The sequence below is a fragment of the Zerene cesonia genome, chromosome 23 (assembly GCF_012273895.1).
Source record: "Zerene cesonia ecotype Mississippi chromosome 23, Zerene_cesonia_1.1, whole genome shotgun sequence".
NCBI lineage: Eukaryota > Metazoa > Arthropoda > Insecta > Lepidoptera > Pieridae > Zerene > Zerene cesonia.
In genome coordinates, this window is record NC_052124.1 from 1,600,160 (window position 1) to 1,611,123 (window position 10,964).

Genomic DNA, 10,964 nt, shown 5'->3' on the forward strand with positions numbered 1-10,964 from the left:
ATCGGCCAACATCTATTTTTCATATCCCTAAATGATAAGAGTAAGGCAGAACAGCGTTTGCCGGGTGCAGCTAGTATTCTATAGAAATGAGTATATTCCATACTAATATATGAACCTAAAGAGCCTGTTTGTTTGTCCTTCTCATATGTTACTACGGAGCGATTTTATGTTTTAAAATTTGTCTGGAGTTGGGGGACTTAATCTTATTCCAATGCGAGGGTCCATTACGAAGTACATTTCACACTCTAAAATTTATAAATTCAGATAAATGGCGCTATGTTAAAAAATGTAACACGCATGACAAATATTAATTTTCTTACATAACGCGAAGGAAATCGCAGCCAACGGCTAAACTATAATTTCAATATATGGAATAAACTAGCTGCGCCCCGCGGTTTCACCTACGTAAGTCCGTATCCCGTAGGAATATCGGGATAAATTTTGCTTATATTTTATTAGTGATGTCCAGCTGTCTACGTACCAAATTTCAGTGCAATCGGTTCAGTAGTTTTTGCGTGAAAGAGCAACAAACACACACACATCCTTACAAACTTTTGCATTTATAATATTAGTAGGAAGTAGGATAGGATGGGATAGGAATTTTTTTTTTTTTTATAGCTAAGCTTAAACGAGATTAACACGAATAATGCTATATTATTACCCAGAACTCAGTCACCTAAAAAAAAACCTTTACAATATCTATTATAGGAGCACTTCTATATCAACTCTCGAAAAATAATTTCCAGTGACACCATTTTGCAAATGTGCTTTGCACCTGGTGGATATTATGGGAGTCGCATACGAAATACAGCCCACTAAATATTATGTTATTATTTCTTTGTTTTGGAAGCATAAACTTACAATTCAAAGGTATGACAATATTTTTTTTTGTTTTTTATGACAATAAGGAAAGTATTATACGATTTTGACTCCGAGTGTTTACTACGAGTGTGGTCTTGAGCTGCAATGAGTCTTTAATTTTTAAATGTTACAATAAACTTGAGAAAACAATTTTGCGTCAAAATTTTCTATTTATGATAAAAATTATTTATAACCACTGAGAATTGATACCTATAATTGGAGGCCCGTTTCCTTTACCTCACCCGTCCTAGTCCATTCCTTCTTTCCAGTCGTTAATCCTTTCCTTTCCCTTACCCCATAAAAGCGGACAGCGCATACACGGAGGTACTACCTTTGCGAATGTTTATGGGCGGTGGTGATCGCTTACCATCAGGCGAACCACCAGCTCAGCTGCCCGCTATGACATAAAAAAAAAATAGATACCAGAAACACTTAGTTTTAAAGCCACTGTACATAAGGGGTGATTTTTTTATTACAGTTTAATGATGAACTCACTTAGGTGTATTCTTTAGTTGTGTTTCTCCCGGTGTGATATTAGCGGGTGTGGGTGTATGTAATAATGGACTTGCTCCCCATTCCTGAAATTTTGTGATATTTTTATTACAAATTTGAAACTTATTGAGCATAATTATAAATAATACGTATGTTTAACATGTTACAATAAACTTGAGAAAACAAGCTGAAAGGATTTTTTTTAAGCGTTGATTGTCTACTTTTCTAGTGAAATGACAAATAAAATCAGGTATTTCATGGCAGCGTGTTATATTGTTATATATAACACTAGCAAACGCGGCGAACTCCGTTTCGCCACCAGATGGCTTCGTTTTTCCCGCTTTTCTGTTAAAATTTTTCCTGAATTTTCTTTGCTATAAACCTCACGGAGCCCGAGACCTTTCCAACGAATGCAAAACCGTGGAAATCAGTTCGTGCGTTCTGGAGTTATAGCGTCAGGAAGGAAAACCCGACTTATTTTTATATAGTAGAAGATTTATATAAATAAAAATCCTTATCAATATCATTACTATTATTTAAATGAGTAGATGTATGTACGTTTGTCTATATTTTGCGTCGCAATACAGTGATTTTACGACACGATTATTGTATCTTACATCTTAAAAGCGGGCAACACATTTGCATCGGGTTTTCCCCTGCAAATTGTCATCAGCGGTGATCGATTACTGTCAGACGACCCACCAGCTCAGTAGCCTTCCATTACATAAAAAATTAAGAAAACACTGTCCTTTACCATATTTATCTTAAACCAAAAACTCGAACCAACTGAGTCATTAACTCCATTAAAATTCTCAACAACTATACTTGATTAAACTAAAACCCGGCACACGTAGCCCGCCCGTTACTTACACAAGTTTCGTATATGCAACTTGCGCATACTAATTACTATAAAGGCTTTACTTTACCCACTTTAAGATTTTAAGCCTCAATTTCGTGTTGACAGCGTCAACTCACAACAATAGTATAGCGCCCCTAGCGGAGAGTTTGGGAACTATTCATTTATTTAGTATAATATGGACGTAAGTTATACATTAAGTTGTGAGATTTATAAGCTTTTGAACTTAAGTTTTCATCTATCCCTGACTGGGTCGGGTTGAACTGAATTAAAATCGAATACTATTAAACAGTTTTTATTTCATAAGAAGAGCAATTCATTTATAAATAAAGTGCCTTTTGTTGGCGAATTAATTATCAAAATATTTATATAAAGCGGCTAAACAAAACAAAACCACAATAATTTTAACATCCTAACTAACAAAATCCATCTATCCTTAATATTATAAAGGAAAAAGATATGTATGGAAGTAGGTAAGTTTGTAATGTCTCCACATATAAACTAAGTGGACCGATTTCAAAAATTCTTACACCATTAGTAAGCTGCAACTTAGTAGAGTTATATAGATACATACTATGTACCACGGACAAAACCGGAGAAAACAGTTAGCCGTAAATAATTTAAATTCACCGTATTAACATTTTGCTGAAGTACAGACAGCAAAATCAATTACAAATCACTTTGCATATAATGCAAATAAACAAGCATTAAGCTATAGTATTATGTTATCTGTGGTATTATATCGTCTGTGCTTAAAGCATTCACGAATGCAATAAACAAAGGGGTCAAACACAAGCGATTGCATTCTCTCATTCACAATACGACTTAAAACAAGGTTCTATAGTGTTTCTATTCGAATATTTAACTTGGAACTCTCTTGTAATGAACTATTGATAACATGTGTTTTAACTGACGTCTTTTAGGATTAGTTATTGTGTATATTTAGAGTAAGTCAATATCGTATTGGGTTCTTCCCATAAAGGTTTTTGATTTGTAAATAAATAAATTAATTAACAAAACGTTTTGGATTCGTAACTTCATGAATTGTCTGCCTAGTGGTTTTCACGGGATCGACGCACATACAACAGACAATCTAGCAAACAGATAAATACTTAAGCAATCATAAGTTTGGGCTAAATCCAAATTATATAGAATTTCTTTCTTAACACCTACTAGACGTTCCTCCCAGTTCCCCTCGGATATCAAGATTCCTGTATTATCCCAAGGGAGCATTTGATAGGATAAAAAGTATCCTATCACCCAATCAGCTCATACTCTGCCTGTATACTAAATTTAGTCAAAATCCGTTCAGCAGTTCCAGCGTGATTGACGACCAAACATCCAAACAAACAAACTTTTACATTTATGATTTTAGTGTGATACGTAATAATAAAAATAGTTATCTTATCTATACTTTTATATTTAATACTAGCGTTGCGCTCCGGCTTCACCCGTAGTACATATATAGCCTTTCTCAATAAATGGGCTATGTAACACTAAAAGAATTTTTTGAAAACGGACCAGCAGTTCCTGAGATTAGTGCGTTCTAACAAACAAACAAACTCTTCAGTTTTAATATATTAGTACAGAATACAATAATATAGTTAAATCAAAACCATATTCCTATTCCCAAATATATACAATATCAATGACTTGCAAGACTTCCATGCAATGTAGACTGCAGTATAATTCTTAATTTGGAATATTCGCTGCACAAAACACAAACTTCCCATGATGGATGGATGTTACAACGTATACATTAATCTAAGTTCGCGAACGTTTTACATAACGTTTCAGTAAAGTTCTCTATTCACTAGCCCTGATAAGAGTTTGATAGCTCAGAAAGTCCGCGTCAGCTGTGAAATTCGGCCATTGTATCGCCCTTTTTGCGTCCCGTGGACATAGACACTTTGTATCTCATATCGGCACTCACATTGTAGCGTATAAGCATAGACAAGCAAATAACTGCGATGTTGTCAGATGCCAATTTGTTATTCTAATTTAAGTTGCCAATCATCAGTTGCCAGTTTATTTTAATTCGCCAAGGGCTATCCTAAAATAATAAATAAATAAATTAAGGTGAGATCTTTAAAAAGTTATCCGTAATATATATTTTTTATGTCACCGTCGGCAATAGACTTAGAAGGGTAAGGCAAAGGATATGGGCCGCCGGCTCCCCCACTCACCGAGCGAAACAGCAGTATGCTATTTCACGCCGGTTTTTCTGTGGGGGTGTGGTACTTCCCCGGTGCGAGCTGGCCCAATTCGTGCCGATGCGTGCTCGACTACCACAATTACATTACGTTTAATTGACGATACACAACTATCTTTATTTCTTCATCTCTTATTTTACATTTTCGTGGTACAAAATAGAATATACTCATCTCTGAGTAATATTTAAATACACGTCTATCTGTGTTTGAATTCATGGAAACAGCTTCAATTGTTTTTGAGTGAAAGCAGAACATACATACAACCTTTTGTATTCATGAATTATTTTCATCAAAAGAAATCATTTCTTAACTTCGTGGATTCGGCGAAAGTTTAGTGTTCCGTTTAGTTTTATTCAAAATATTGTGTATTTATAGTTATAAATTCATTAGTTATATTACGATGTATGTATGAGATTTTTTTAAGAAAAAATAACATGTTTTAATTAGAACAATAGCACAACTTTAATACATTTTTCAAAATAACAGTGATCCTTCACTATTTTACAGATGTTACATATAAACCTCCCTCTTGAATAATTTTATATATTAAAACCCCATCAAAATTTATTATGTAATTTTATAAATCTAAACATTATCTACAGACCCACAGACGGCGGAAAGCTTTTTCATTCTATGTAGCGACGTTGGTTTATCACAATATGCCTGAATTTCAACAAAGTTGTAGCATACAATATACTTTAAAGTTTCACACAACCCACAGCTTTCATATCCTCAACTTTGGTCTACATTCCGCATACACTAACAAAAACTAATTGTACATAAAATACAAGGGAGAGATGATGTTTCTTGTTTTGCTTCTCTTTCTCTCTGCGACGTATAAAAATAACGAATAAAAAAATGTGAGCCGTCACGGAACGCCTGGCAGATGTGAAACATCGACATTATTTTATAAAATTAATATGCAAAGAATAGACTGTGATAGGAACTAAATATGTCATAATGATAAAATAAAATATTACACCGTATACACTACTGCATATATTATACACTATCATTTCAAAAAAATTCCAAGAAGTGCATTTTTTAATTTTTAAGTGAACTAATTAATTTCAGTTTTGTAAATTTTGAACTATCTATATAACTATATTTTTTAACTTCCATAAATAGTATTTTATAAATACTTTTTGTATTTTATGTTTCCATTATCTTATCTATACCTAACATGTGTTAATATAAGATTAAATAGTATTAAAAACATTGTCAAATTCATATGAGTGCTTCACCTTTTCGACAAAAAAGGAAACCAGAGATATTTGTACACTCAAGTAGGTATCACGTATAAAACAATTTATTATTAAAAAATAATTAAACGGCCTTCAAACTGTCGGAACTAGATCAAATTTAAATAGGTACCTACACGTGAAAGGCACCAGCTTTCAAATGAGAATCACAAAAATCCGTTCACCAAATAAAAAGTTATGAGGTAAAAACAGATTTTTAGAAGTCGGTTGAAAACGGCCAAAATCGGAAAAGCACCAAGCAATCCATTATTCGATTGCTTAGAGATGCAAACCAAACTCACGCTGAGATTTCGGCAATATACACCGCTCCGGCCCATGAATGGGTCTCGTGAATAAATAAATTCTAGAACGTTCTATTTAGGTCGGCTGTTCCGTTTTACTTCGTCATTTTTAATTAAACGTCTGTATTGACGTTACGTTAATTGTGCAGTTAATTATTTCACTGCAGCTGAACGCCAGTGCAGCATCCTGGATACCTTATTGTTTGAGTTTTCTTGGCTGTGATACACGTGTTCAAGGAATTATGCGAGTCATCTCTGCGTTAGTGCGTCCTGTTTCGTATGATGCTTTGGTAGATCATACCGCCTTTAAAAACACAATTTATTTATAATTATAATTACATCGGTTTTACACCAATAACATTAATTATTAAACTATTAATTTTTACATTATATAACATCTCACTTAAAGTTATAAATGATATATAATATGTCACAATTACAATGAAATACATTACTTAATTACAATGAATGACATTTAGATACAATAAAATTATATGTTGCTTTTTTCGGTCAGGTTCGTCGGATGTTTTTATAATTACGTCTTAGAGTACTTCTTTAAGTGTTGTTCTTAATTTTAATATTGATTATTATTCGAGTACAAATCTGATACTCTGACATATATCTTAACTACTTTAAAGGATGTGAATTACAGCTTTATATAACTACGGTGGCAAATATTTATTATATTAAAGAAAGTAGTGCTATTGTTGACGATTATGTACTTAAAAAGCTTTATTCCTTAAACTGTAACACTGAGGAAACGATAACGATAATAAAATGATATAAAAATTCCTTAAGTTCTAAATGTATAAATACTCGCGTAAAATAAAACACAATGAACGATGTTGACAAATCAAGTAGTAAGGTTAGGAATACGTGTTTATTGATATTTGCTATATTATACAAATGGCGATCGCTATCGCATTGATAGGCGGGAAACAAAAGGATACTATATGTGACAATCAGAGCATATGGCTCGAGTTAACGCTAATTAGTAGAACCGGGTCATGTATATGAAAAAGTTTCAAATTAATCAGACTTCTGGAAATTGATGATAATGATGTTCAAAGATTCCATTACATACATACATACATACATACATAGATACAGGCCAAGCTAATAAAAGCGTGTTAAAAAAACACAAAAGTGTGTAAATAGGTAATTTTTATACTTGATTTTTACCATACTAGCTTTCCGCCCGCGGCTTCGCCCACTTCGTTTATATCGCGCAACATGATAAGGAATAACCTATTATTTATTATTGTAGTATAGTCTTTCCCAAAGTCTAAGCTATTTTTCAAAATTGGTTAAGTGATTTAAGTGTGAATCTTACATGATTTTATGTTTGACAATTTGGACCTTCTAATTCATCATTACCTCCTTTATTTTATAAGCGTGGGCTAGAAAGGTAATAGATGGTAGGAATAAAGGAACTGGAAAGGGTAACGGAAAGGATACAGGCTTCCGGGTACCCCAGAACAAAACTCAGTAGCATGCTACTGTTTCCCCGATGCGAGCTGGCCCAATTCATGTCGAAGTGTGCTCGGCTCCCACACTGAAAATAAAAAAATATGTCGGTAAAAACAAAGCATATGAAACAAAAGCAGTAATTATAGTTAATAACACATCATATGTAACCAAAATACACTAAAAATATACTTCCACCGCGCCTATAATCCGTATTTAAATATTACAAAATAATACGTAAATTAAATAATGTTATTCATACAAAGGCATTGTAGCGAATGATTTATGAATTATGTTTTAATAAGGCTATTTAATTTCGCAATAATTCGCACAATCAGTTAATTCGTGCCATGAATGTTTTGCTATAAAATATCTGTATACTCTTTAGACTTGCGGACTTGCTTGCATATTATCATCTGTGGGTACATAACATATGGGTATGTGAGTTTGAAACATTGTCGGGGATAATATCTGGATCTGATGAAGCGATTTTAATAATTCTTTTAGACATAGAGAGCCATTTTGTGTCTGAATGTCAATTTCTATATTTTTACACGATTATTTAAAACAAATAATAAATAGGAAATGTTTAGTAATGTATAACTTTTGTATGAAACATATTCAAAACTACAAATTTACAAAAAATTGCTTAATTTACTGAGGAGTACATAGTAATTTAATAAAGGAATTTCGTATTACATTTTCGACATTACAAACTTATATCAACCCAAACTGATCGAACTCAAACTCAAACATAACTCAATTTGACTTTTTCTAGAAGCATTTCTGAATCGTCATAACATAGTTTTTTATTTATCATAAGAAACTCTGTAGTCACATCAATCACGCCAACTGCTTACTTAGTTAAAATATTGACTAGTGTATAAACGTTATATTCAAGAGGTCCAGCTTTCGCCCTCTATATAAACAAATAAAGCAAACATTCTCAATCAAGTACCTACAATATAAAGCTGATCACCTACTTGTCCGTACATGAAATATACAAAATTATATATATACTTATATGTATAACTAGCTGCACCCCGCGGTTTCACCCGCGTAAATCCATATCCCGTAGGAATATCGGGATAAAAAGTTGCCTATATGTTATTCCATGTGTCCAGCTGTCTACGTACCAAATTTCATTGCAATCGGTTCAGCAGTTATTGCGTGAAAGAGCAACAAACACACACACACATCCTTAGAAACTTTTGCATTTATAATATTAGTAGGAAGTAGGATATTTATTTATTGACATTTTCAGAATATTCAAAACATTCACATTAACATACAAAAACCATGTCCCAATTACAATTACTATACTCCACATTTCAATTATTTAAACATAATGAGAAAGGACTTTTCTAATCCCAAATGCACTATGCGCACAATATTAACAATTTCTTTGCCTCTCAAACAAATTAAAACGTTTATAAATCCCAGCCTACTTTACATCTAGGGCAATGACCTGAGCACTATCTTTTATTCTTCATTTTATGAGTTTAGTAGGTCGGAACTCTTTACAAGTCGTCTATATTTAATACTGTGCTAAGAAGAGACGTAAGGGCCTTCATTTATTGTACGCTTTAAATTGGAACCTGATGAAATTTCCAGTAGATAAATACTACCATTCTACTATCTCTACTATACTCCTACTAAACTACTAGGCTGCAAAATATTCGACTAATATAATGTACATAACACGTGGTGATAATAAATTTCTGTATGTATATTGGATGGATAGGTGTGTGCTCTGATTTTAGATATTACTGTCTTAATCCGAATTTTTGCGGCTAAAATAAGAAACACAAAAAGCTATTCAGAACTGGATGATAAGCAATTAACTTTACCTTCTCTATCATATATATTTTTATTTAATAATGTAATATATACTTACACGAAACATAAAGGATAAGAAAACATCATAAAAATCCACGTCTAATGTTGCTCGCTTATCTAAATTGTTAAGAGGGAAAGCGGTACCAAATAACCATTGAATAACAATCATAATCATAATATTACCAGATTATTTTAATATAACTACATATATAAGTCAAAGGTGACTGACTGACATAGTCCTACTAGTCCTACTTCTACTTCTACTAGTGTGTATTTGTTGCTCTTTCACGCAAAAACTACTGAACCGATTGCAATGAAATTTAGTACGTAGACAGCAGGACAACTGGAATAACATATAGGTAACTTTTTATCCCGATATTCCTAAGGGATACGGACTTACGCGGGTGAAACCGCGGTGCGCAGCTAGTGATCTATAAACGCACAGCCTATTTTGCATGTAGAGAAATGTTAAAACACAGGCATCCTCTATGAAAGGATTTTGAGAAATTCTACCCCAAGGGGATAATAGGGCATGAAAGTTTGTACCATGAAAATTTATTAACACCGCGTGGGCGAAGCTACGAGAAACAGTTAATTCCCGTATAAAAAGAAAGATACAGATATTTTATACAGTAACTGTTTTCACATAAATAAAAGAATCGTCAAAATCGGTTTCACAGAAAACCAGTTGAATTTGGTAGTGTCTTCTTTAATGTCGGTAAAATAAATGTTTAAGTTACAATTTGCACAGTACAAGCAAAACAAAATCACTCGAACTCAGGCCTACACTGCAATCGCACATATTAACTTTAATATAACTGTAATATGCGAGTTTTTAAGGTAACTCTCGTATAATGTTATGGCAACACCATACCCGTTGGTTTTTATGTCCCTTTTATACGTACAAACTTTAAACGAATTCGGAGGGACATATTTTAATTAATTTTTAAAAAGCCTCTACTTAGTAAATCCGAAAATTTCATGTATTATTAAATAAAACGTGTACATGTTTGTGACGCTGACCTAAACCCCCAGAGTATATGTATATATATATATATATTATGTTTTGATGTGTTTTTCGTGTGAAATGTTGGTTCGAGGTGTCTTCTTTTTTCTGGTTTAAAATACTTTAATTTTAATAATAATAACTAACGCATTTTTTTATCTAAAAACTTTCAGTGTGCAACCCTAACTGACCATCCACCTACATTTGCCACCCACACGCGCGCCAAAGTTTAGAATTAGGTATGTTTTCATGGGCACAATGCCCACATTAGTGATGCGGTATATGCCATCTGCGCGAAGTTAGGGATGTGAATATAGAGTTTAGTAAAAAATACGAATAAGATATATAGCGATTACTAGCTGCGCCCCGCGGTTCCACCCACGTAAGCCTGTATTCCGTATGAATATCGTGATAAAAAGCTGCCTATTTGTTATTCCAGTTATAGTTATAGCTGGACTTGCCAAATTTCATTTCAATCGGATCAGTAGTTTTAGCGTGAAAGAGTAACAAGCATACATACACATATTCATCCATCCTCACAAACTTTCATTTATAATATTAGTAGGATACGATTCTGTACGTTTATTTATTTATTTATTTATTTATTTATTATTTTTATTTTTATTTAATTTCGAGCAACTCAGACTCATTTTGTTAGTAACAATTAATTCTTAAAAACTATGTTAG